This window comes from Thunnus thynnus, chromosome 18, assembly GCF_963924715.1.
Source record: "Thunnus thynnus chromosome 18, fThuThy2.1, whole genome shotgun sequence".
Lineage (NCBI taxonomy): Eukaryota > Metazoa > Chordata > Actinopteri > Scombriformes > Scombridae > Thunnus > Thunnus thynnus.
In genome coordinates, this window is record NC_089534.1 from 7,584,662 (window position 1) to 7,610,876 (window position 26,215).

Below are 26,215 nucleotides of genomic sequence, written 5' to 3' on the forward strand. Positions count from 1 at the left end.
ATTAACATCCTCGGTGAGGTGAGAAATGAGAGACGCAGCTGAGAAGTGAATATCTGCAGACGATTCCCGACGCAATAATCAGACTCGGAGAGCGTTAGCGGTCCGGCAGACACACACAAGCATTATGCTAACGGGGTTTTCACTAAATTGCTTTTAAGACAGTGAATGAACACAGTAAGTGGAGGAAGAAAAAAGGCCTTAATAAAACAGTCAAGTGCATTTAAAACCTTCCAAAAACACCTTCAGGTCACCATTCCTCACTTTAAACAACATAAATCTCACACAATGAAACTGTGAAAATACATTAACACTGAAGTCATCCACTGAGAAACATCCATCTGCTGATAAAGACTTTTATTTATTTATGTTTTATATTTTGTTTGTGGTCCCTGCTGTTTCTCATCTGAAGATGGGGACATATTCTGCATATTTCCAGGTCTATATTTATATTCCGGGGCTCCAGAATATGATAGGGGACGACGAGGATTACGGATGATTACAGAGACGGTTATGAAAACCATCATCAAATGTGCATTAACATTAGAGATGGCACCATGCGGCCATGGAGAGGTGACTGCACTTTGAACTGCAGCAAACAGGAATCCCTGTCTTATCTACTGTATGTACGTACAGCTGTGGGCGTGTTGTTGAAAGTGCCGGTGAGACAATGAAATACAATCCAGCCAGTCCGGTTGGAGTAACAGATTATTGCATTTAAAGGCTGATCAGAAAAACCACTGTACAGCGGTTTGTATTACTCAGAGTGGATCGTACTAAAGTTCATCATGCTTCTGCCCTGTTTACCAGCAGGCACATGTGGAACGCGTCTGTGTCCGCAGATCTCCAAAAAAAACGCGCGTACGGAACCGCGTGCGCGTCAGCAAGACCGCAGCTGTCCGCGGATGTAGAACATTTGGCGTGTTTTTAATAGTTTTTGGACGACGGCGGAGGTCTGCGGCACAGAGGAATAAGATATATCAGGCTTTGGATAAACACACACACACACACATAATACTTATAAGTAGATCAGTTCATTATTGGTTTTGGATCCACACATGAGGTTTGTTGATAATAACAACAAAAATGTGGATTCATCTTTTAAGATTTCAAGATTGAACTTTTACGCCCAGTTATAAGTGAATTACTGACTTTTGATTCTAAGGATTTGTCTCATATGCAAACAAACTGCACCCACCTCCAGCTTTCAGGTCATGTGATCTCCTTTACAAAGAAAAATGGATTTTTCTTTTTAATTTCTTTCTTTCATTGTACACAAAAGAGCCGAACACACCTGTCCTTCACAGCACTTTGATTTCTACAACAATGAGGTGCAGTATTTGGTTACAAGTTGAGTGTCTCTCAGAGTTTACATATCCAAACATACTGATGTTAAATAGCATGTCAGGTGCATTTGCACTGATGCGTGAAATCTGAACAACAGCAGAAGAAGAAGTGATGTATTATCACTTGTTTTCTTTACATACAGCAGATTTGTGGCAGGACTTCTCCACTGTCACGAGGAGAATTCTAACTTTTAGGGCTCTCAGTGTATCTGAAGCTTTGTTGCCTAAAGAAACTCAATTTTCCAGTCTGCGGCTGCTTTGATGAACGAGTGCATGGCGAGCATCAGTTCGTGTAAATGTTCCCACGATGTTTGATTCATCTAAGCCGAGTCTGTTTGAACCGCAGCGTGCCGACGTCTCTCCCTTGTTACATTTGGCCTGAGTCATACTGTAAAAGGCTTATTTTGGGATGCATTCGCACTGACAGGTTGTTTGTTTTGGTCTGTGGAGACATGAACTTTGTGGTATTTTTGCTTCTGGTTAATTTCACTTTACACGACCAGATTACAAACAAAATCAGGGCTTGAACTTCCATTACTGAATACCAGAGCTGTAATAAAGACTACTGAGGATAAGACCATGAACGTTGAAGTTTTGAGTCAAAAATTAGACCTTTTACACCTACAATTTGGTTTGTTTAGTCCGGATAAAGCGAAAAAATAAGCAGGTGTTGCCTTTTAAATCTGACAAATGATCCAAAAGCTGTAAACATGAAGTAATATGAGACTGTCCTCCCAAGAAAAACGACAGAATCAGTTCCCCAAAACTACATATATTTATGTTCATGTGACTGAAACACTCTAGTGGCCGTAGGAGTGACGACGGGAACAAAGCAGGTAATCAGATCAGATGGTTGCAAACATTTTTCACAGCAGACATTTTGACTTGTCATAGCAGGAAAAGCACAGGTGTTGCTTATAACATTAACAATGTTATAACGCTTTGATCTATTAGGTGTCCCGGTAAATCATGACCGTGAGCGAGCATGCACTAGTTGTATATATGAAGCACACCTGTGCTTTTCCTGTAATGACATGAGAAAAATGTCTGCTGTGAAAAAAAGTCTATTAGAGAGCAGCAGAGTCCAGGTAGGGATCACTGTTCACCTGTTTCCAACCTCCAGTCAACACTGTTTTAAATAACCATGACATCCCCTTACCTTGACCCTGTGGTTATTATTGTAACCATGACAACAAAGATGCCCTAACCTTAAGGAATTATAACCCTTTCTCCTCTTCAGCCGACTGATGCAGCACATCTTCACGTTACATGAAGCAGCACGTTGTTCTCTAGACGTTGCCTTGAAGTGAGTTCAAATGTGCCATTCTGATGACATATTTTGGCTCAGTGTACGGCCCCAATAACCGGGCCAGATTATCCGTCGTCCATATATCACATTGGACGAGCGCCTGAAGGAAGCAGCCAATTTGTTGAGCTGGGAGGCACCAATGTGAAGAAGATGAAAATGTAAACAGTTTAAGTGCTCAGAAATGATAGATACACCATTTATAAAGCACTCGATTTAGCTTTTATCCATCATTATTGTTATTAATAAGAATATGAATGATAAGAATAAGAAAACAGTTGAAAAGTAGACTTTGCTGTGCGTCTTTCAGCACCAAGGAGGCGAGGAGATAGAGATAGAGAGACGGTTTATTTCAGTAATAAAAGTCTTACACTTTACTGCTGATGGAAAATATGATGAAAGACCATTTTACCAGTTTACCCTCCTGGGTAGAACAAGTACACCTTTGTATTCCCTAGTGCTGCGGTTTATACATTAATTTGATTTTCTGTTTGACAAAGGCGAGAAGGAAAATCAAGTCGTTTATAAATGTCGTAGCCTATCTGTCCTTTCTCCGCCCGCCGACCCCACCAGATCTCTGACCAATGAACGGAGTGACAGCTCTTTCATGGCTTTTGGTTTGCTTGAAATTAACCAAACCAAAGAGAACAAATAAGCAACTCATCCAATGATTCAGACCAAAGCAAACCAACTAAAAATGCGTAAATGAATAAATGCGTAACGTGAAGCGACACATTGGTAAATGAAGGATGTGACTTAAACGTCACCGAAGAGACGAAAACATCAGAGCTCGTAACGTTCCTCAAACAGAAACGTCATATTTCCATCACATTTTCCATCATCTGAGCTTTGATTGACGCTCTTTAATGACATCATCTCGTTGTGTGTCCTCTTATGCCTGTAATTCACAGACCAGTAGTAGGATGGAAACACACATTGATTCACATTTTCTTTTGCCAATTTTCTGGAAATTTGTACTACATTTGGATGGAAACTTGGCTTCGGACTTCATTGACAGATTGACAGAAAACCTCCTCCAGAGCCACAGAAGACAATATGCAACTGTTTCCACAGGCTTTGATATGTAAAAATGGCGGATTGCTCCTTTAAAAAGGTTGATCTAAATGACAACACTAGAAAGAATTTGTTTCTGAAACTTCAGACTTTGGAGCTGCTGGAAATATCTGCACATAACATCAGGCCCAAAAGTCAATTAGTCACCGAACAAACCTGCCCAGAAATGCTAGTTACATTACCTCACATGCAGTGTTAAAGGATTTTCCCTTATAAACTAAATCTTTAAAGCATGTTGTCATGATCAGATCATGAGGTCAGTGATAAAAAAAACAAACTGTGTTCAGTTCGGATGCCCGAGCTGCCAGCAGCTGTTACATTGAGCGTTTTGAGAGGACGACACATTTCATGGAAGCAGAGGAAGTGCAGTAATGTGTGTCGACCCACTCCTCTGCTGACAAACAGCAGATTGTTAGATCTGTGTCGTCGCTCACTGAGAGCTCACTGTCACGACCGCTCAGTCGTGTCACGTGGTGAACAGAGAGGCTGTGATGAGTTCAGAGCAAAAAAAAAAAAAAAAAACCCAGAGGGCAGATCGACAATAACGGAGCAACAGTCCACAGAAAAACACACACACAGAGAGGCTGAAAGACTCAAATATATACGGATATGAGTAAAGCTAGAAGGATTAACTGATTGACAGCAACTATTCTGATATTCGATTAATCCTAACAGTCATTTTTCAAGCAAAAATTACATTTGTACACACTAACACAACATAAAAATCTCCTCAGTCCGAGAAAAAGGTGCAGACTGAAGCTACAGCTTTACAATACACTGTAAAAAACGTAGTCGTCAAGAAGATTAAACAAAAATTAACAGTGCTATTCTAATCATAAGCTTTTTTTAAACTTACCAAGTGTGCTAAACGTTTCCAGCTCCTCACTACTGTTGCATAAATTCACCCCTTTAACTGAAATACATCAGTGTTTCCCACTGAATTAGAGTCTATTTGTGGTGGTAGCTGACTGGTTGTAGCCTTCATGTGAGGCGTTTAGGGAATGCCGGTTATGCAGGTAGATACTACAATTTACAGATTTACCTTAAACGCCTCAAATGCAGGTTATCGGTAGACGGCTGCTCACAGAGAAGCCTCTAATCCCCGCTCAGTTACCGCAGCGCACACAACTCAAGACAGGTGTGTGTTTGAAAAGAGGGAAATCAGGCGTTCTAATGTAAGATTGACCTCAGTTGAACCTCAGTTATCTACCTGGGTGGGTCTTAATCTACCTGGGCAGGCTGCCCGAGTAGAGTCTATATATGGGAAACGCTGTACAGTAATTATTTACAATCGTCCTCATCAATCCTCAAAAATCATATTGACTTACTCTTGTTTTAAACTTTGTTTAAAAGCTTTTGTTTAAAAGCTTTCAACCTGATTTGAACCAGGGTAGGAATTTTTTTTTTTACAAGGGATTTTTTGCCCTCATGAAATATGTTGTGCAATATTTTTAAATGATGGGAAATACCCTAGCTCTATGTTGCATGACAGACTACTATTCAATGACTTTTATTTAAAAAAAAGCAAAGGGAGCAGCTGAACTTATAATGCAAGAACATTTAACAGTAAAAATACTCATAATGGGTTATAATCCCAGTTACAGATTATAACTGTGTGAGCATTTTTCCAATTTAATTCATATTTTATTTTCAGTATAAGCAATAAACACGATACATAACTGTGATTGATTCATGATCGTCTGGCATGTTACGTACAGCGCACATTTCTAACATACTTTCATTTCCAACTGACTGTGACTCCACCATCATAGCTGGTAGCTTAGTAGCGACCTCGCTACGCTAGAGCAGGAGGAGGAGACGGGGTTGTGCAGGTACGGAAGCCCAGTTGTCCAAGCCTCTTCTGAGTCACACTTTGTATGCAGAGTGAAATCCCAACACGTTTTGTAAAAATGCAAAAAGTCTCTGTTTAACTGTTTATTTTACGAGGGCATTTAAAAGCTCCCGTTTTCCCAATTCCAATGGCAATTGTACATTTTATTATAATCATTATTTTCATTAATAAATTGTATAGTTATGGTATTATTCTTGAATAAATTACAATTTCTCTTTTTCTTTTGTTGTCAGTTATTAATATCAAGCATGTTGAGCTGCATGTTGTGTATGAAAGGTGTTATATAAATAAAGTTTAGATTAATAAACAAAAACATACAACACATCAATAATAAATATATCAAATATATCAAGAAGAATGTAAAAATGTAAAAATAACTTAGATATATGTATTCCAATTCAGTCAATAAAGGATTATCTTCTGCTATTCTGTTATGTTTGCATATCTGGTAAATTTTAACCTTATTATCTAAAAAGGAAACTGCTTTCAGGTACAAAAAAAATACACAAACGCACAACAGAACACAGTCTGGCTCACATCATTTAGTGTCTGTGATCTGAAGTAAAGACACCTCATTAGATATCATGACTTCTTCAGCTTGTTTCGTCATTATCTTCCTCGCTGGTGGGATAATTAACATCAGTTACCCGCCTCATGCCGGTTGGTTTTTTTTTATCATTTCTTCTCTAATTGTGCAGAAAATGATGTCTTTGTGCTTCCTGAAATGTCTCATTCCTCCTCTGACGGAGCTGAACTTTGCACAGCTGATGGCCTACATGTTGCTTATCTTTACACCAGGATCATAATGATTCTATTTTCTGTTAACAAGCTCTGAGCTTCCTCCTCCTCCTCCTCCTCCTCCTTCTCCTCCTCCCACACCACTGCATCGTGACATCTCTTGAAATGGCAAACGTGGGCGTAGAGACCAGCCGAATCAAAGCATTACTTTTAAATGTTAAATGATTTTCTGCTAAATCCGTCGGCTTATATCACAGCATCTTCACTTAAATAAATTATTCTGGCAGCTGTTTCTGACTGACTTCTGTCCATGAGCAAGCAGAAAAAGGCTCGGAAGTTCAAAACAGTTTGCTGTTTGGTAGAAGAAATCAAAAAGAAAAAAGACCCTCTTTAATCATAAATTTGAGGTCTTCACATTAACATATTTCCCTTAAATACAGACACACAGCTGCATTTACACTGGTGAGAAACGGGGTTACAGTGGTGCAACGGAGCCAACACTAATAGCATTTTATTGAACCTGAACCCAGTTTTACATCTAAATACTTTCAAGTCCTCCCTTATCACATCTGTTTGGATTGAGTTTCCAGTGTTTTATGTTTTTTTTAAAAGTTAGAAGAAAAACTCAAAGATTCAACTGAGATCTTGACTTATTGTTGGCTGATAAAAACAGAAACACTGTTGTTCACATGTAGCCTACTTACTTTTGTGCACAGTATACTCAAGGTCCTGATTACACTTATATAATACTTACAAGTACTGTATGTAGGGATGTGGTGGTATCACATTTTCATGCTACAGTTATTGTAGGTAAAAATATCACAGTAAATGGTATTATTACGATAATCGACAACGTTTCCTGAGACCCTACTGTTAGTGCTAAATACAATTAAATGACTTCACATCATGATCACCTTGGATTTTATTGACTGAGCGGTCGTCTGTGTGTTGCAGCTTTGTTGGACTCAAACACTGAGCTCAAATCCTGACTGGAGTAGTGAGAGTTTGTCAGACAGGAGCCTGCTTCTCTGCGCTGTGATTATTCTGCATCTGTTTGACCAGTAGAAAGCTTCTTCCTGTTGGTTAAACAATATAAATCTGCTGACCTGTGTTCACGGTGTCCTCTGAAACGATGACGGTGATAAAAACGGTCGGCTGTATCGATACTGTCGACATGCACATCTCATGTTAGTTTGTTTAGAAACGGCTCCAAAGACTAATAAAAGCGATCACGTTTTCGGTCTCCAGAGAGTAGTTCTGTGTAAAGCAGACGACACTGAGCATGTGCAGGAATGCGGTTCTGTTTACAGTTTCGCTAGCTTGTTGTGCTACATATCACAACCTCTTGACTCTGTACTATAGTTCTTTGAGAAATGAATGTAGAAACAAACTAACACGACCCGGTGCAGCGGTGTGACTCGCTGACGTGTTTTTAATAGTTTTTGGACGACAACGGAGGTCTACGACACAGAGGAATAAGATATATCAGCCTTTGAATACACAATGGGGTGTTTAATTATTTGTACACTGTAGACATCCACAGTGGGACTGCAGAACAGCGTGATGTGTGTATAACTTCACCTTTAGCTGTTTAAGTGCCACAGATCAACACAAAAATCTGATCTTTTGTCTCATTTCAACTGTAGACAAACAAAACTCTGGCTTGTGATCAAACTGACGCTGAGAAATGTTTTTAAGTCGGAGGTTTGTGGTTTGGTTTCGTGGTTGTTTTGGAAACCTCCCTGTTATGTCAGAACTATGTCATAAAACGTTAACCCAACATTCTTTGAATTTTGTGGTTCATAAGGCTGCTGCCTCACCCACAGCAAAGACTCGTCGCGGCAGGGTGTGTTAAGAGGATGGTAAGATTAACAGGTGAGTCTTTTCACTGAAGCAGAAATGAATTTGACACTCCCAACACACACACACACACACAAGTATGTACAGGATAAAACCATTAAAAACTATTCAAAGTCACATTTATTTGCACTAAGACAAGTTTATAATGTTTGGGAGTCTTTATTTAGTTCATTTATTAAGTTATTATTCATGATGAAGTCATCATAAATGAAGCTGGCTGTTCAAATTGTCATGTCATCATAATAAACTTTATTATTCAACTATAAAATCTCCTCCCTTTCTCACAACTCTGATAGTGAATGGGTGAAAGGATACACACATCACGTGCTGTAGGTGCAAAGCTATTGAAATACATCACCATTAGAAAAGACCAACGCCCAAACACCCGCCCATGTGAAACATTTTGACCTGATGAAGACCTGAATGACCTGATGACTTGGATCGAACCATACATTTTCAGCTTTTGTTGACATTGTCAGAAAGGTGATAAGTCTATTTATGTTTATCATTGAGGTCGTAGTGGGTGTTGCTAAAGATCCTTCATAGTCAGTTTTGTTATATGGAAGGAATTCAGTTTCTCCAACTCCAACATCCTACCAGTCAGAGTTTCTTTTTTTTTTGATGATTTCAGCAAAATCCTGGTCTTTCAGAAGTGCTGATCCTTTACAAACTCCCTGTAAAACTGTTTAAAGATTGACAAGAGTCATCCCTCTCGAGGCGAAGTCTAACACCAATAAAAATGTGTCATAAGCAGTTAAAAAGTTGTACATTACACAAAGAGCTTTAAATCCTCATCCTCCGCAGCGTATTAAAGATTCTGAATACTGAAACTAGAGAGGAAGTGATAAGCTGTGATTCTTCTCTCATCTCCCTCTGCCAGATAATCCCTGACGGTCTGCGGGCAGGCGGGTAACTTGGAGGTCAAACAGTGACACAAAGGTCACCCTTCAGATCTGAGAAACTCTCGAACTCCAGTGTCGTTCATGAACAAGTCGTCCGTTACTGCAGTTCAAACAGCTCTTCCTATGTGGCTCCCAGGTATAAATGGTGTCAAACCTTGAGGGTCTAGCTGAGCATACAAATCCCATCTCCTCGCCACAGTGTATTGTGGTTTCCTTTAAACCATGACCACAATCTTTCTCTAACCTTTAAAAGATAAAGTGATTTTCTATATTTTTCTTATTGTCAACAAATCCCATAAAAAGACCGAAACTAACAGTGAATTGTTGAAATGTGGAAATGGCTTTAAAGGGATAAAGCTGGTGATTTTCTGTATTTTTTTCTTATAAAATCTCATATTTGGATCGAAACCAACAATGAACTAATCTACTTACAAGTATTGTGTGTGTATCCAAAGTCTGATATTATCTTATTCCTCTGTGCCGCATTTGAAGGGGATCTTTTAACAGCTAGCATGAACAGTAGGAATGATTACAGTGAGGAAAAACATCTTTCAGTGTTCATATGGACACCTGACTGTTGTTTTAGGACACACTTGAAAAAACTGTGAAGCTATCCTTTAAAGATTTGTTTCCTGTCTTAGCTATGATGTTTACTCAGATCTTGGTCTTATATGTGGTAACTTCCTCACAGCAGATTATCTAAACAGGGCTGACAGACAGGGACGTTATGCAGACGCCCCAAAAAGAAAGAGAGGAAGTGTCCGGCTCGGTGGTGGCTCCACAGAGACACCGAAGACACCAGATAGACACAGAGGACAAAGAGGATCAAAGGACCGAAGCTGCATCAAAGTTATTTAGCCAAAGGCATCTTGGGAAACACACACCCTCTGTGTTTGTATGCGGCAAAGAAAATCAGCCTGAAAACCGGTTTCTCCTCTGTGTGTCCACCGTGGAAGATTTGCAGTTTGAATCTCATAGCAACCAATCGTGGAGGTCGAGTAGAGAGCCGGCTGTGCGCTAATAATAGCTAAATATAACAACCAGGAAACAAGAGAGAGATACATGGAGGAAAAAATAAGACAGCTGTGATATACTGTGGATGTGGCAGCTCTAATATTAGCTATGCTCAGAGGAAAAATTCATCCAAAGTCAAAACCTGCACACAAATAAACGACATCTACTCAATTCTGATGAACATTTAAGTGGGTATTAACACCCACAAATCAGTATCAAAATTTTATTTTATGATGGAGCGATTATACAGCAGACAATTAAAAGGGATAATAACCATTGACCCACTTTAATGTAACACTGTGAACTGACTGTGTGACCCACATGTGGACAAAAAGAGCAAAATCTGAATTGTGGGGAGAAACCTTCAAAGTTTTGGGAGAATTTCAGTCTCAAAGTGGAGCTGCTGAGTCATGTTACTATTCAGATATGATAAGCCTCTTGGTATTAGCCTAAACGGCTGGACATGTCATACACGCATACACTTCTGTTTATACTAGATTGGGTATCTAGGGATGGATATCGTTTGGACTTATCAATATCTATGTATATACTTTTTTATATATATTATTACAATATAGGCTTCTGAACGAATAAACTAGTATTGTTCAACACCTGGCCTACTTTATACTCTCTCATTTTACTCTCACTCTCAACGGTGCATTACTCAATATTTTTGGCCACAAGGTGCCAGAAGAACATAGACATCGACATATCAACTTCTAAATTTGTTTTGGCATACATACAATTAGCTGTCTAATTATACATCCAGCAGACGACATGATCATCCCATTCTAGTTATGTTTGTGTCCAATAGTCAAACTACTTTTAGCTCTGGTTTGGCCTCCACCAACCCCTGAGTGTTTCTCAGCCTGAAAGCCAAAACTATTAACTTAAACCTGTATCAACTGATATTTTTTTGTCCACTAGTTTTCAGCAGAAACAAGTTGTGAGTACAACACTGACATATCATCATCCTTTAAATTGAAATGTGGAACTTATTTCTACATCCAGCAGAGCAACATTATCAATATCATCCCACTGATAATGTCAATAACTACTTGTGGGGTTCCTCAGGGTTCTAGTCTTGGTCCTTTATAGTTTCAGTCTGGTTAATGCCGCTTGATATGTTTTTTTGTCCACTTGTTTTCAGCAGAATAGTCTGTGAACGTATGTTCTACTTATTTCCACATCCAGCAGTTACGGAGCAACATTATCATTCATTTGGAGTTGTGTTTCTGTCCATCTGGTGACTTTAAGTCCAATATTCACTCTCTTTTGCTCTGTTTTTGCTCTCTACCAACTCCTGAGGGAAATATCTAGCTCTTTAGCTCTTAAATGCCTCACTATGTTCACCAGCTAGTCTACAGCTAACTGTGTCTCTTTGCTGTTTGGTGCTGAGCAGGTAGTGTACAGTGGGTTTTTAGAGCTTTCCCTCTGAAAACAGCCTTCTGCTGTGGCCGAAAACAACGCTATGAGAGCGCTGAGAGTGAACCAAAACAGTAAAGTTGTAGCCACATAGCTACACAATGAGCTGATACTCACTATAAAGCTCCATAAAGCGGAGGGGAGCTGCAGTTTCTCTGTAGGGTCATCACTACCAGCCATGCACAAAACATGACACACTGATAGCTCCTCATACCTTCAAAGTTGTGTTATAATTGTGAGTTTGTCACAACACCATTCACTTCACACCTAGTCATTTAATGTATTGTGAATATAAAAATATTGATTAGTGCTTAAACAGGACTTTAAAGTATTCTTATGCAATCACTTGACTACTAGTTTATATACAGAATAATCTGTAAAAGTGTGTATTTAAAGGTATTTAATTGACCGTGTTATCCAGACCACCACCATTCAAAGACGGATGTCAAACATTACAAGAAAGCAGCAGTTTGAAGTACTGTACAAGTTTAGGAGCTGTAAGACAGCTGAAACAAGTATTCCTGAGTCATTTGAATATTTAAGAGAAGTGCTAAGGAGAGCTGGCTTAACAGGGGTCAAAGTCCTCTTGGAGTAAAGCCACAGAAAACTAATGAGCAGTGTGTTGAACTGGAGTGAGGCAACACTTTTTCACAGGCAGGAATACTATACTGTTTTTATACGTTTCACTCTTGTGAGGCTTTTGACAAATATACACCTTCTTCATACTTGAGTCAACAGTAGTAATCTCTCTAAACTAACAGCTGGGAGCAAGGGAGGGACCGTCACCGTCCTTTTAATCTAAAACATATTCAGAACGAGCAAAAGCAGAAGAGCAGCTGCATACTGCCCATATCATGTCAAACCAGGCCTCCACCCAAATATTACCCAGAATTCAACATATGTGACACCAAAGCAGCATGTCAGCAGAGAAAAGGCCTTGGGTTTTTGAGTCTAACTCCGTACCAGGAGGCCTTGAGTTTCAAAGGTCACCAACACGTGATCCTGCCAGGATCAGCGGACGAACAGCTCCTCTCAGTGTTGCCATGGTTACAGCCTTCGCCACCATAATGGTGGGTTGGGTTCATTTGCATGCTGACATGACATGACATGGTGATTCACTCCTAGCAGAGCCGCAGAGCGAAGGGAAAGTGTGCATGAAAGTACAGGTCTGCAGCTGAAGACAAAAACTGGTGATTAAAAGGCAGACAAGCTGACAAAGTGCTGCTAAAAATAAACATTACGTCTCAGATACGTCCTTGATCAGACTCAAAAGTTCAGACTTGACAGATACAGGAAAATTTACTACTATAACCGATAAATTTCTGTTTCGGGACACAGCAGATTTGACCTTTCCACTTCTTTCCACCAGCTGCTCACGATGCTGAAGCTTAATCTACTCTTAGACTCTCTGTAGGTCTCTGAGGAATTCTGAGTGAGCTTAATGTCTAAATGTTTAGTTTGACATACTTGTACGACTAGATCACTGTATTTTTTTGTCATCTGTTAGGGCAGGAAAGTCTGACTGGTTGATGAGACTCTAACGGACTCAAATAAGTCAATGAAAGTTATACGAGTACTTTTACAACCTTTCTAACAAAATCTGTCACAGGTACAAATAAAAGATCAAAAATGGCAATGACAATAAAAAGCCTTTGAGAATAAATACAAGCTAATGCTCTATGGCGGTGTGTGGAAGAACGCAGCTCTCCCATTCATTAGAATGGGGGCAGTGCGTTCACGCAGCAGGCGTACCGCCGTACACGACTCAGCAAAAAAACACAGCTGTTGTCCGGCAAAAAGTTGAACCGGCCTCAACTTTTGCCTTAACCCAACGTCATCCAGCAAGGCACTGCGCTGTCCAATCACATACATGCAAGCACATGTTCCTGGTGGATTATTTTGTAACGTGAACGCCATATTTCACCATTTACCTTGCGATCGTCATGACGAAAGATAAAACATTTGCCGCCATGATAACTTACTGCTACTTACCGTACTACAAACCACTTTGCAGTGTTTTTGGCTTCTTATAAGTCTTTGAATGTATTCGTCTGTAACTACAACTTGACTTCCTGGATCGTATTTCATTGTCTCACCAGTACTTCAAACACGCTCCCACCACCACAGTCCCTTGTACTATTTTCATGCACTGCCGTTTTAAAAAACAACACTGATTACAATAAAAAAAACTTCTCAAAAAGAAAATTAGAAACTTTGATAAAGTGCTTTTACTAACAACCAATCACATCACAGAAACTATTTCCGAGCGCCTCCTTCCCAAAACGGGTGAGCGGGGTTAGCTGAGTTAGCTAAACACGCTACATGTTGTTTTAGTATCAAAAGTGGGATAAAAGACGGACAGATGAGAAGTTTCCTTGAGGACACTTTTTCATGTCAGCACAGAAAGCAACAACAGTCACAACAAGCTTAAATGTTAAGAATATTTTCATTTTGAGCATTAAAAAACCTGAGTAGAAACCGCCTAGCTTGGCTGAGGTGTAAAACTTGCTGCTGCTCTTTTAACGAACTAGCTTAATGGCACCGACTGGAAAAATAAACATCAGCTGTTTATCTTGATGAACCAACTCCAATTATTTGCATAAAGTCAGTGGATGGAAACACATGTCAACTTTATTTTGCTGATATTCTGGAAATTAGGTTCAAATTTGCACTAAATTTGGATGGAAACCTGCAAACAACGCTCAGTCACTTTAAGTCTGACACGAAACAGATCGGTCATGTCTTCCGGTTACGAAGGTTAAAAAAGGTGTGCCAACAAAGACGACGAATACCACAAACTAAGTCGATCATTTGAGGCATCACCAGCATGCAGGGTGCAAGCGGGCCCCACCTTTAAACACCAGCAATTAGACCCATCCCCTGGGAGCAGCAGACTAACTTATCAGTACCAGTGTTCAGCTGAGAGGTGACCCAGAGGTAAAAGTTCACTAAAGAGGTACTTTGTGTCCTGATTAGGTGTCATTGAACAGACGCTGATACTCTAAACGTTCTCTCACTGCGAGCTGCTCTGTGTCATCTGAATGTGATCAGATGGTAAAATTACTTCAATGCAAATGGGTTTTTTTTTTTGTTTGTCTGTTTTTTTTAAAAGGAACAAAAGTTGGGAAAAGTCTCTGCACACCTGATTATGTGACAGTTGAGTCAGAAGACATGAATAAAAATGAGAAAAACTCCTTCACGCTGTCTGGTTGATTCCTGATGAAGGTCAAACGGACAGAATTGAGTGTGCAAGTTTTTCTCCAAAAGGTACAAAAATGAACGACTTCAGTGACACAGTGAATATTTACAGCCACATCTGGTTACACCTGTATTCACTAAATAAACACTATGTGACAGATAATAGTAAATAAAATACTTTATGTATTAAAGAAAACAAATACGAATCAATTCTCTTGAAACCGTGTACCAACAATACTATTAATTAATATACAATAAATACCAGATGAAAATAAATTTAAAAAATTAAATGAAAAAGAAACTAAATGTGAAAAAAGCAAGAATTAAGCATTTGAGCGATTAAATCTGTGTCCAACTGATGATGTTACAATTAGTTTGTCATCGTTTCATCTTATTTGAGGTCACCGTAACAACTAAAACCATCAGATCAAAGTTTTTCATGTGCAGTGACTTTAATTTGCATAAAAAGGGTCTCAGAGAGTTTATATACTTTGTCAGAATAAATGCTACCGGGGCAACAATTTCTTAGCTTTTCAATGAATCAGCTGGTAGTTTAGTCGTTGCAGCTCAGTACAACCAGAAAAAATATCTGAAACTTTATTTCCAAATGATAAGAAATGAAGGAGAGCGTGTTGATGTTGGTGATCTTCAAGCTTCAAACAGCTTTATTCCTTGATAACTGAGAAAAAATGTTAGAAATAATTATAAAGTTTTAAAACTATTAGAGCTGCAACAATTAGTTGATCGACAAAAAATTAATCTGCAACTATTCTGATGCAAAATCGCTTGATTTGATGAAGAATTGGCTGCTTTTCATTGTCTCACGTTATAGTTAATTAAACATTTTGGGGTTTAGGACTGAAAACAAAACAATTGATGACTGACACAGCAATTTTTCTGTGTTTTCTTAAGTTTTATTCACCAAACCACTAATCGATTCATTGAGAAAGTAATCAATAATGAAAATAATCAACTACTTTATTAAATGATTTAATAAATTTGACTTAAATGTCATTAGAGCTCCTCTTTTCTGAGAGGAATATAGTTTGTTTGGTCATTTGGAGGGAGGAGGTTACCCGACCCAACTGCAGGAAACGACCCCCAAAAACATGAAGGTTTATGGGTGTAAAGAGACAGATGTTGACACCTGATAGTCAGCAGTTACTGAGGCTTCAGACACTGAGCAGAAGGAGGGCAAACACAGTTAAGATGGGAGTGAATAGAGATAGAATTTGGGCTGATGAGGATATTTCCTGATTCCTCCGTGAGCATAAAATGATCCTGAAAGTCTCATCGGGTCACGTTCAAGTCACAGAGGTTGGATTCAGTTTGGTTTTCACCCTCTCTCCGGCCTCTAAAAATCCGTAACGTGACATTTGTTTACAAGCTCTCATTCACGAGTAATCCGGCAGTGTGCGTGTGAACCAAAATCCCACAACAAAATCGACTTTCTCCCAGGATGCTTCTCAGAGACCAGTAAACACCCAGAGCTGGGCGGGCCCCGGGTTCTCGCGGACGGTGCGTGTAAGTCGACACTCTTCATCGCCGTCAACAACGAGAGGCTGCGGTCTGCTCGGGGTGGCATGACTAATTCAGCTCACATTCCCCCTAATTACAAAAGCTCATGAGGGGAGTCGGCTCCACCACCGTTAATATACTTTATCTCCACCAGAAACAGGATCTGTACGAGCCTTTCTGCTCCATCATCACCGCCGAGAAGAAAGTAGACGCACTGACCTCTGAACTGACGCTCACATGTCTTTATTCTATCAGTCCAGTGTTGATGTCATACATGGATTTTGTAGAAACGAGGGTGTGAGACCAGACTGAAATTAATGAGGTGACCTGCAAATTTTTTTGGAACGATTCACAATTTTAATTAATTTCTTTCCCTCAAATGCAGGAAGAAGAAACATCAGACAGTTGAGCAAGAATAATAATAATAAAAAAACAAACCTGCAGCACCTGCAAAGCTGCCAGTGATGGACTGTCAGTACCTGGAGTCATAAACTGTGATGTTCATAGTTATATATAGTTATATTATATGTACACCTGCTGCAGTTTACAGGACTGTATTGACTATTACTTTTTGACTAAAAATAAACTTTTTGTGCACTAAGTTGATTTTCGCAACGTAAGCATTTTATAGATGTAGCAAAAACAAAAATTCTAATGAATCTAATTACTTCCATATACCGCCATGCCCTACTCTGACACAAGAATGTGAACTATTGACCAGAAAGTAGAGTATAAAAAGAGATGCAACATGGTCTGTCTGCAAAATCTTCTTCTTGCAGACCCTCGAGGTCTCACAGATGCATTATGTATAATTTAGACTACTGTTTCCAAGTTCAAGAATGAATTTTCATGGTAAAATGAATTGTCGAAAAGTTTAAAATTCTAATATCCGTTGCTGTGATCAGTCCTCATTTATCATCTTATCTTCTGGCTCATTAATTTTTACATTTACTTGATGCAAATCAAGATAAAATATTAAAATAATACATTTTGAGAACTGTGCAGCCATGGAAGATATGCAATCGCTGCAAACTCGTAGTTTATAGTGATTTTTCAGTCTAGTTTCCACTTCAGTTATCATCAAAGTCAATTCAACAAACTTGTGAAACAACCTTAAAAAGACAAACGCTGGACGAAATAAGTAAAAGCTGTACAACATAAGGGAACTCGCTACAATAAAAGGGCATTTCTGAGGATTTAAAGTCCAATTTTTGTATTAAAGTGGCCGTTTTGTGACTTCGTTATCGCTTCCCGTCATATTCCTGTTGTATTCATGTGTGAGATACACCCACAAAGAGTTTTATCATAATCCCTTTATCACGTTAACATCTAGAAAACACTTCCAGGATATTCCAGCAATTCCTTAACTAACGGTTTCACTCTTTCCTTCTCCCACCTGCAGCTGCTTCCTCCTCAATGTTGTTACATGAGGAAAATACAATAGAGCAGCTGCTTGAAGACAGAAAACTCGCAGAACTTTATTTACACTTTGAGCAACGAGAGATGCCTCAAAAACACAGTTAAGATTGAGTTTATGTGGGTATTACACTGCTTTGTGCTGCATGTATCTGTAACTTGCTGAACGTGCAGCTCGCACATGCATACGAGGATATATTAAAGTGGATAAAGATGCGTATAAACAGCTTATCCTGAATACGACACTTGGACATGAGCCCTTAACCCTGGATGCCAAGTGCACTTCTGCAGCCAGAAAAACAAACACACTCAAACTTCTTACTTTCACATCCAATTCAAATCCTCTTTATCACTGTGGCAGCAAAAAAAAAAAAGAGATTCCCAAGTGAACTCAATATCATCCAATTAACCCAATAGTCATGCAGCAGTCATTCAGGATCATTTCCTGAAGAGGACTTTGATCCGTGAAGTTCCTGGTGATCCCTGAAGTCAGGAAGGACAGCTCAGGCTCCAATACGCACCGTTTCCTGTTGTGATATAACGTAACTATATTCAGTCGTAAAAGCATAAAGGAGAATATGGTGAAGAAAGAGCAAAGGCCACCGGAAATCAGGAGATTCTGCAATCTCAGATGCCTCCACCCAGTCGAGTAAATGTTAAAGAAGAGTAAGAAGAAGGTCTAGGAGGGAATATGATCATGATAATTTAGGATATAATGAAAAAAAAAGACATGTGGAATCATTCTTTGAGTGCCTTCAGGGGAATTAAATGACCATAGTAGTGATTTTTAAAGCAGCTTCAGTTTAAAAACAAGCTCAGGACAAACACAATAAGCACTGAGAGCTCTTATATAATCATGCAACACAGATAAAAAAAAAAAAAAACACACACACACACAGCACTGACTCAGCTTGTTCCCTGCATCCAGACTTTTCTGAAGATGCAACATTATCTTTTATCATCGTTCAGGCAATAACATCACAAAAGCCAAACCCACCACCCACCCTCAGATTTTTTTTTTTTCTTATGCAAAGCATGTCCATTGATTCTTCTTCCCAGGCTCAGCAGCAGCAGCAGCAGCAGTGTGTATGTGTATATATGTGTGTGTGTGTGTAGGCCGCAGCCGTGCTTATATTGTGAGATCTGACATATTGGTGCTGCTGCTGTACAACAACACAGCCTCCCATCATGTCATGTACGCACCAGTGAATTTTCCTCGCTGCTGCCAAGCTGTGTCCCTTTTGAACTCGCTCTAATGTAATGAGGCTTGTGCTAAATGCGAGTCCAGATCTGAGCCCAGATCTGAGCCCGGCTCTGAGCTGTCTAGACACAATCTCACGCCGAGCCGAGCCCCGTTCAGAAAAGCTGAGAGTTTGCAATCGCCTCTGTCATCAGCCACATATATAAGCTGTGAACAATGCATCAACACCTTTTTTAATTCGAAAAGAGGCTTATTTTCAATTCGGCGTGTATATTATCCTCAAAGCATTATTATATTCAAATAATCCAACTTTTTAATATTGTTTGTCGCACATTTCTAGCATGCTCTTTCACCAGAATACACTCTTTAATGGCAATGGCAGCGCCCTTGATTGTAGTAGAAAACTTGAAGCTGTACTGAAATACAGACAGGCATGGTGGATTTTATGTATGCCGAATTTTACATTAGCTTAATACTTATTCAAAAAACATTGCATCTTATATGTTTCTATATAAGCTTTCAATAAGAACAAAACAAAACTTTAAATTGGCTGTTGTTTGAAGGAAGTCTGGCGTCAACTCCTTCAGGAACCATAACAAATCCAAGCACGATTTATGTTGTCAAAAGCATTTAAAAAATCTCACGTCTGAGTGCAGGAATTATTCAAACCTGGCGGTCGGTGTTTCTAAATAATATTTTTGCCAGAGCTCTCAGCTTTGTATTGACGGTTTTCCTCCTGGGAAAGCTACAAAGTGTGTTGACAGCCTCCCTGCGCTTGCTGGCTGCTAGCACCGGGACGCTGCAGCCCGTCAGCTAGCTAACATCACCGTCTTATTGCGATAAATTCTCCCCGGTGCATGCACACGGCGGCCGGTGTTGCCTACCTCGTTTGTGTGTAAACTCCCTGGACTCCGCTGCTTGTCTTTATGGAAATTGTGATTTTTTTTTTAAATTAAAAAACAATCCCAGAAAGGAAGCGCACGTCCCAACCGAGAACAGCCGCGCCGGGTCTCCAGATGATCGGTGTCCGCTCCGGCAGCCTGGGCTACTCTCTCCCCGCCCTGCAGCCTCCTACTCCCGCAGCAATCCTGGGAAACTGGCCCCGTGACGTCACGAGGTGGGTAAATAGTCTCCGGCGGAGTGAGCCTCCCTGCAGGGGGCGCTGTCCGCCAGATGACGGCTTTAATTCATCCATGCTCGGATGAACAACAGGGTGGGTGTGGGGGTCGGGGTCGGGGGGGTACCAGGTGGGGGACAATGAACAGTCCACTCAACAGTAATACTTTTTTTTTTAATCAATATTTTCCAAAGTATAATAAAATAATTGTGGTCTTAAAAGAACAGTTCACCCAACAATATTATATTTTTTAAATCAATCAAACGTGCAGCCAGGATGTTTTTGAGTAAAACTGGCAAAAATGTAAAACAAGTCAACACCACAAACAAATAAAATTAAAATCCAACAATTAAAGGTGTTGACAATAAAAACAAAATAAAATACCGACAATATATAATAAAATAATTATGGTCTCAGAGGAACAGTTCACCCAACAATATCATTTTTTTAAATCAATTAAACTCTGTTATAAGTAAAAGTCATGCACTTACTTTTTAGGTAGAAGTACAAAAGTATTAACATCAAAATATACTCAAAGTACTAAAAGTACAACTACTCATTTCATAATATTTTGTTAGATTATTGGATATTTAAATGAGACTTTATTGATCCTCAGAGCGAACAAGTTAGTGAGCAGTATATAATATAAAGTAATCTCAACATATAATAATAATAATCATAATTTATTTGTTGATTATAATCTGTATTTTTCATCTTAATCTGCAAAGTAATTAAAGTTATCAAATGAATGTCGTGGAGTAAAAAGTACAACATTTTCCTCTGAACTGTAGTAGAGTTGAAGTATAAAGTAGTATAAAATGTGTACAAGTACCTCTAAAGTATACTTAACTCCAGTATTTAATTAAATTTTCTTGCTCCCACCACTGCACACAGCATATGAATACCAGATGTTTTTCCTTGCTGCCTTCAAAGAGAAAGGGATCTTTAATTAATAATTTAATTAAGATCTTCTCCAGACATGTTTTAAGACATGTAAACATCACGAAAAGGTCACTGAGCGGTCCCGCGAGGCACATCCTCTGTTTGAAGTGACTGTTAACATTTCTTGTTTATTTATAGTATGTAGCCCCTTTTACAACACTGTTACAAAGTGCTTTATTTTTTCATTATTTTTGTTTTTTCCTATGTAATCAACACCACAATTAAATAAAATCCAGCGATGAAAGGTAACACTATAGAGAATAAAACAGAATAAAATACCCAAAATATAGTAAAATAAGACTAAAAACTGTAAACTAAAAAAATGAAACACATAAAGAGGATGTACAGCTGAAGAAGTTCAACCTGCCAAAGTCAGTGACGGTGCAGCTTTTACACCGCCATCATGACTCCATCCTCTCCTCCTCCATCACCATCTGATACGCTGCTGCAACTGTCCAGGAGAAAAGCAGGCTGTAGTGTAATGGACTTTATATGCTAACATAAAATCTATAAACTTATATTACACATCTGTGAACCTATCAATGGCAATTTAACAAGGCACATTACATTAACACAATTATTGTATTCTTTGTGTTATTACACTTGCACTTTACATACACTGTTTATACTGTGAACATTTGCACATCAGTCAATATCTTGTTCATTATTTTTAAACTGAACAGCTCTCTTCACAGAGAATTGATTTTAACTTATTCTTTATTGTAAAATGTTATGTATATATTTATACCACCTGTCTTTTGTGGTAGATTTATTTGTTTTTTTTTTGTTTTCCTCTTACCTTCTATTTTTTGATTGTTATGCACCACAACACTAAGACCAAGACATGGAAACATAAAACTTTGGGCTAAGATTAATTAGAGGGCTTTTGTAAAAATATCAGTTTTAAGTATTTTTTTAAAAAGACGTCACTGATACTACTGTGAAAAGAAAGGTCTGCCACACAAAGTTTTTTCCTTCATACAGTTTGCACACGATACAGATGCTACAACATTTCATTAAAATGCAAATGAACATTAGTAAAGCAATTTAAATCAGACCAGCAGAACATCTCAGGCTTTCTTTGGTGGTTTCTTATAGTATTTTGTATAGTGAACTGCAGTATTTAGTGTAATATCTGTACAGAGGAGAGTCAGTGTGAATCTGCTGTGCCAGGAAGCTCTAGAGAGAGTCAGACAGCATCTCTTCATCTCCAAAAAAAAAGTATTATTTTACATCCTGAGAGCCTTTTCTGTTTTTTTGTCAGTTTGCAGTTAATCTCTTTATGAAATGGGACTGTTGTTTTTGGCTTTATGCACCTGACACCATCTTTTGAAAAGCCTGGATGTAAGAGCACAAACCTCGTTACTGTTCATAGACAGATCCCAGATAGCAAAATTGTTGTGGCCCAGATCCGGCCCACACCCAATACTTTCATCCGGCCCACATGCCGCGTGGAATGATGGCACTTGGGCGGTCCGCTCCTGATTTCCCAGATCCCTTCCACAAGCAAGCAACTAATAACAAACCAGATAAACCAGAATTGGCCCACATCCAGAATACACAAGTTTCCACATCACACTTCTGTAAGTTGAATACTGGACCAGGATTGGCTCTGAACTAGTTGTGATGTCACAAATCCTGCTCATAGGTACACAAAACTACATTTAAGTTAAGTTACTTCATTATTTCAGTGGTTCTTTTACCCCCTTTTATAACTTGTGGAATATATTTGTTAATCTTGTAATGTTGTTTATTTATCCAGGGAAGTTGCAATGAGAGGACGCCTCTCTTCTGCAGGATCACATTCACACTAATGGAAGATTCCCAGTACAACCACAGTCTGCCCAGATAGCAAGATTGCTGTGGCCCAGATCCGGCCCACACCCGACACTTTCGGCACTTTCATCCGGCCCACATACCGCGTGGAATGATGGCACTTTGGCAGTCCGCTCTTATTTTCCAGATCTGGGCCACAAGCAAGCCGTATGTCAACCAAGAACAAATCAGATAAACCAGAACTGGCCCATATCCAGAATACACATATCCGAGAGTACCGCATCTTTACCAAAAAAGGCCCACATTGGATTTGGGATATTTGGGCCATATTTGCTATTTTACATGTGGGTCATTTCAGGCTCACATCCATTTTGTCCAGGCCAGAAGAAGGCCAGCAGTGCCACATCATTACCTGAACTGGCCCACTTCCGTACGCTATCTGGGTGACCCGTCAGCCACTGAGCAGCTCCACTGGAGCAGGTGGGGTTGAGGGCCCTCCTCAGGGGGCACCTCAGTGGTGGTAATAAGGAAGGGGCTTCATCCTGCTGGTTGAACCGACGACCTTTCGTTCACAAGCCTCTCTACCCTTTAGGCCGCCTCTGCCTTATTATTATTCATGTCTTTCTCAGCTTCATATGGCTTCATCAAGGGACTACTAAGGAAAAAATATCAAATGCTGGGCTGGTTATACTTTTAAAAACATGTTTTATCTGATTAATCTGGCTGCTACAAATCTGGAGGTGAAGCTGGACACATGTTCTGATGATATATGCTGTATCTTTGTTCAGTCTAATTTCTTCCAACTTAAGTCAATCTAAAAAATTTAGGATTTTTTATGTCTTTTATGCTTTAATTTCCTCTCTTCTGGATGATAAAGATGCACCTCATATTAGAAAAAGCACTCCTCTGGGGAAAAAGGGGTCGTTAAACAAAGCTCTATATTTCTAGGAAGCTGTCTTCGGTATCAGTCGAGACTCTATAAACCAGATTTACATTATTGAAGATGTTGCTGCTCTTAGCTTTAAGCTAGTTTGCAAATTATAAATAAATAAATATCCAACAAAGTTTAACTTTCAAGGTCCCAGTGTACATTATGAGCCTATTGACCCCTGAGTGCAGCCTCAGATCCATGAATAGCACTGCTTACGGTCCCTTCTGTCCTGGCTGTTTAAAAAGGGACAAATCGATCAATACGTCTATTTTCCACTTATTCTGATCAGGCAAAAGTCAGGACAACACACTGGAGACGAATCTCACCTTAAACTATTCTTTTAGAGGCAGCTTTTGTTGAAATTATTTGATTTGACTGCTGATTATATGAACTCCTGCATGTGTTTTCACTGGTTTTACTTGATTTAAGTTTATATGATAATAATAATAATGATAATAATAATAATAAGTAAAGTGGTATATAAAAAACATTTTGGTTATCTTATGGATTAGTAATTACTGAATAATGTCTTTAAACTTTATTTACAGATACATGTCATACAAAAAGATGCAATACAATGTGCTAATAAATTCATAATGAATGGAGCCTTTCTCTTAATGATATTCCTGTTTTTTTTTTTCTGTAATTGCCACCAAATTCCTCTCTCCAGTAAGAAAGGAAATTATTCAGAAATACCCAACCGGTTGTAAGGGGTTAATAAAGTTAATAAAATTTCTTCTTATGACCGTCTGCTTCACAAACTCTGCTGGCTGTCTGTTGGCATATGTGACACTGAGCAGTAATATCTTCAGGAAGGTTTGGGATTAACTGGGATAATGTCAAAGACGACAACAATGGTGCTAATCTCTGTCTGCTGCTGCGCTCACTGCTGCTCACTGTAGACACGAGTGTCTGATTCATCACTGATATGTCAATGATTAATCAATAACCATGTCAAAAAGAGAGTAATAGTCCATGTCAGCAAGATTTCGGTACCGCTCAAGGTGGTAGAAATCTTGCACAATAGGAACAACATTTGTGTCCATTTAACAAAAGCTAAATTATCCAAAATATATCCCATTTTAGATCCTGCTTGTGACAAATTGTCTCCAGCTACTCACATGGTTTGGTCGTACCTTCATTTGCAAAACTTCTGGTGTTCAGTCTTTAAATCTCTGAGTGATGCTTACGATACACGTATGGAATCAGGCATTTTTAGTGGAAAACCAGATACTGCTGCTCGGTCTATGAATATCTACGATGCTGCTTGTTAGCCCTTTGTCTTATTCTAGTTATGTGGAAAAATCCAAAACTCCCTTCTCAAGCAAAGTTGAAAGATGTCATGTTTCATTAGAGAAAATCAAATTTACCATATCAGGAAACCAGATCATTTTATATGAAAATATGAACACCTTTTATATCCTATTTTTCCATGGATACAGAGATAAAAACTTTACATCCTGAGAGACTTTTATGTTTTTTTTGTCAGTATGCAGTTAATCTCTTTATGAAATGGGACTGTTGTTTTTGGCTTTATGCATCTGACTCCATCTTTTGAAAAGCCTGGATGGCTTTAAGTTGTATCAGCATTAAGTTGTATCAGTGTATTTTTTATGTGTATAAGTAATGTTTTTAATTCAAATGGATCATTATTTGACATTTTAAATGGGTTTTTGGGGAGTGATGGGTTGGGTGGGGGGATCAGTTTCAGAGGGTAAAGATGTTCTGTGTACTATACTGAGTTGTTTATTTCTCTGTTGTGCTGTTTTTGTGCTGTGTATATGTCTATGTGCTATGTATATAACCTGGAAAATTCAATAAAGAGGGTTTAAAAAACCTGTAATCTTCTGTAAAGCTGTGTGTCTGCAGTTAATGTTTTGGTGTGATTACATTGTTTAGTGGCAACTTCATCACTTTAATCGGCTCATGAAGTTTCCCACAGATAATTTGGACATTTAACGCTGATTCATGTCTTTATGTAGGCTCAGTTTTAGGACCTTTATTTATGTTTTACTATAATATACTTGGGACCACCTCCTTGTTAGTTTTAGTACATTTTCTTTTACTGATATTACTTTTGTTGAAGAGCACAGATCTTTGTATTGTGTCTGTGAACGTCCCAGAAATCACCAGTCAATCAAAAACTTTCTTGTTACAACGAGAAAATGCTCTCTTTATATCAAGAAACTAAGTAATTTTTTTTGTCATAGTGCTGTAATTAAAAAAATGTTGAAAAAAATGCAATTTTACGATTTGTTTTGGTGCCTGATCAAAAAGTCAAAAAGATAACAGGGTTGTTAAAATCGTTTCAGTCCATTTCAGCCTGCTAGTTTTAATTAAAATTAATTAAATTTAAATGACTGTCAATAAACTGGTGGCAAAATGGTTTCAAGGGCATCATTGCTAGCAGTTGCATCTAAATAAAATCCAATATTAACTCAAATACAATCAATTGAACTAATAAAAGAAGAATATAAAACATTGTAAAAAACTTGGGTTTAATTTCCATTTATCTGGTGTGACTATTGTTGGGTAACTATCTTGGAATGATGTGTGAACAGGAATGATGTGTGAACAGTATAATTTATTTACATAAACATGT

General features: G+C 38.7%; 1 protein-coding gene across 6 annotated transcripts in view; it reads right to left on the reverse strand.

Moving 5' to 3' along the window:
* The window catches only part of LOC137169799 (unconventional myosin-VI), a 168,539-nt gene extending 148,598 nt beyond the window's left edge, over positions 1-19,941 (reverse strand). For 3 of the 6 annotated variants that reach the window (XM_067573160.1, XM_067573159.1, XM_067573158.1), the window contains exon 1: positions 2,503-2,524. The gene's annotated coding sequence lies outside the window, so the exon portion shown is untranslated. Of the gene's footprint in view, positions 1-2,502; positions 2,525-2,551; positions 2,574-4,579; positions 4,799-19,731 lie in introns of those variants that run through there. The other 3 variants (XM_067573161.1, XM_067573162.1, XM_067573163.1) reach the window with 3 other exon arrangements.
* Between the last annotated feature and the right edge of the window lie 6,274 nt (positions 19,942-26,215).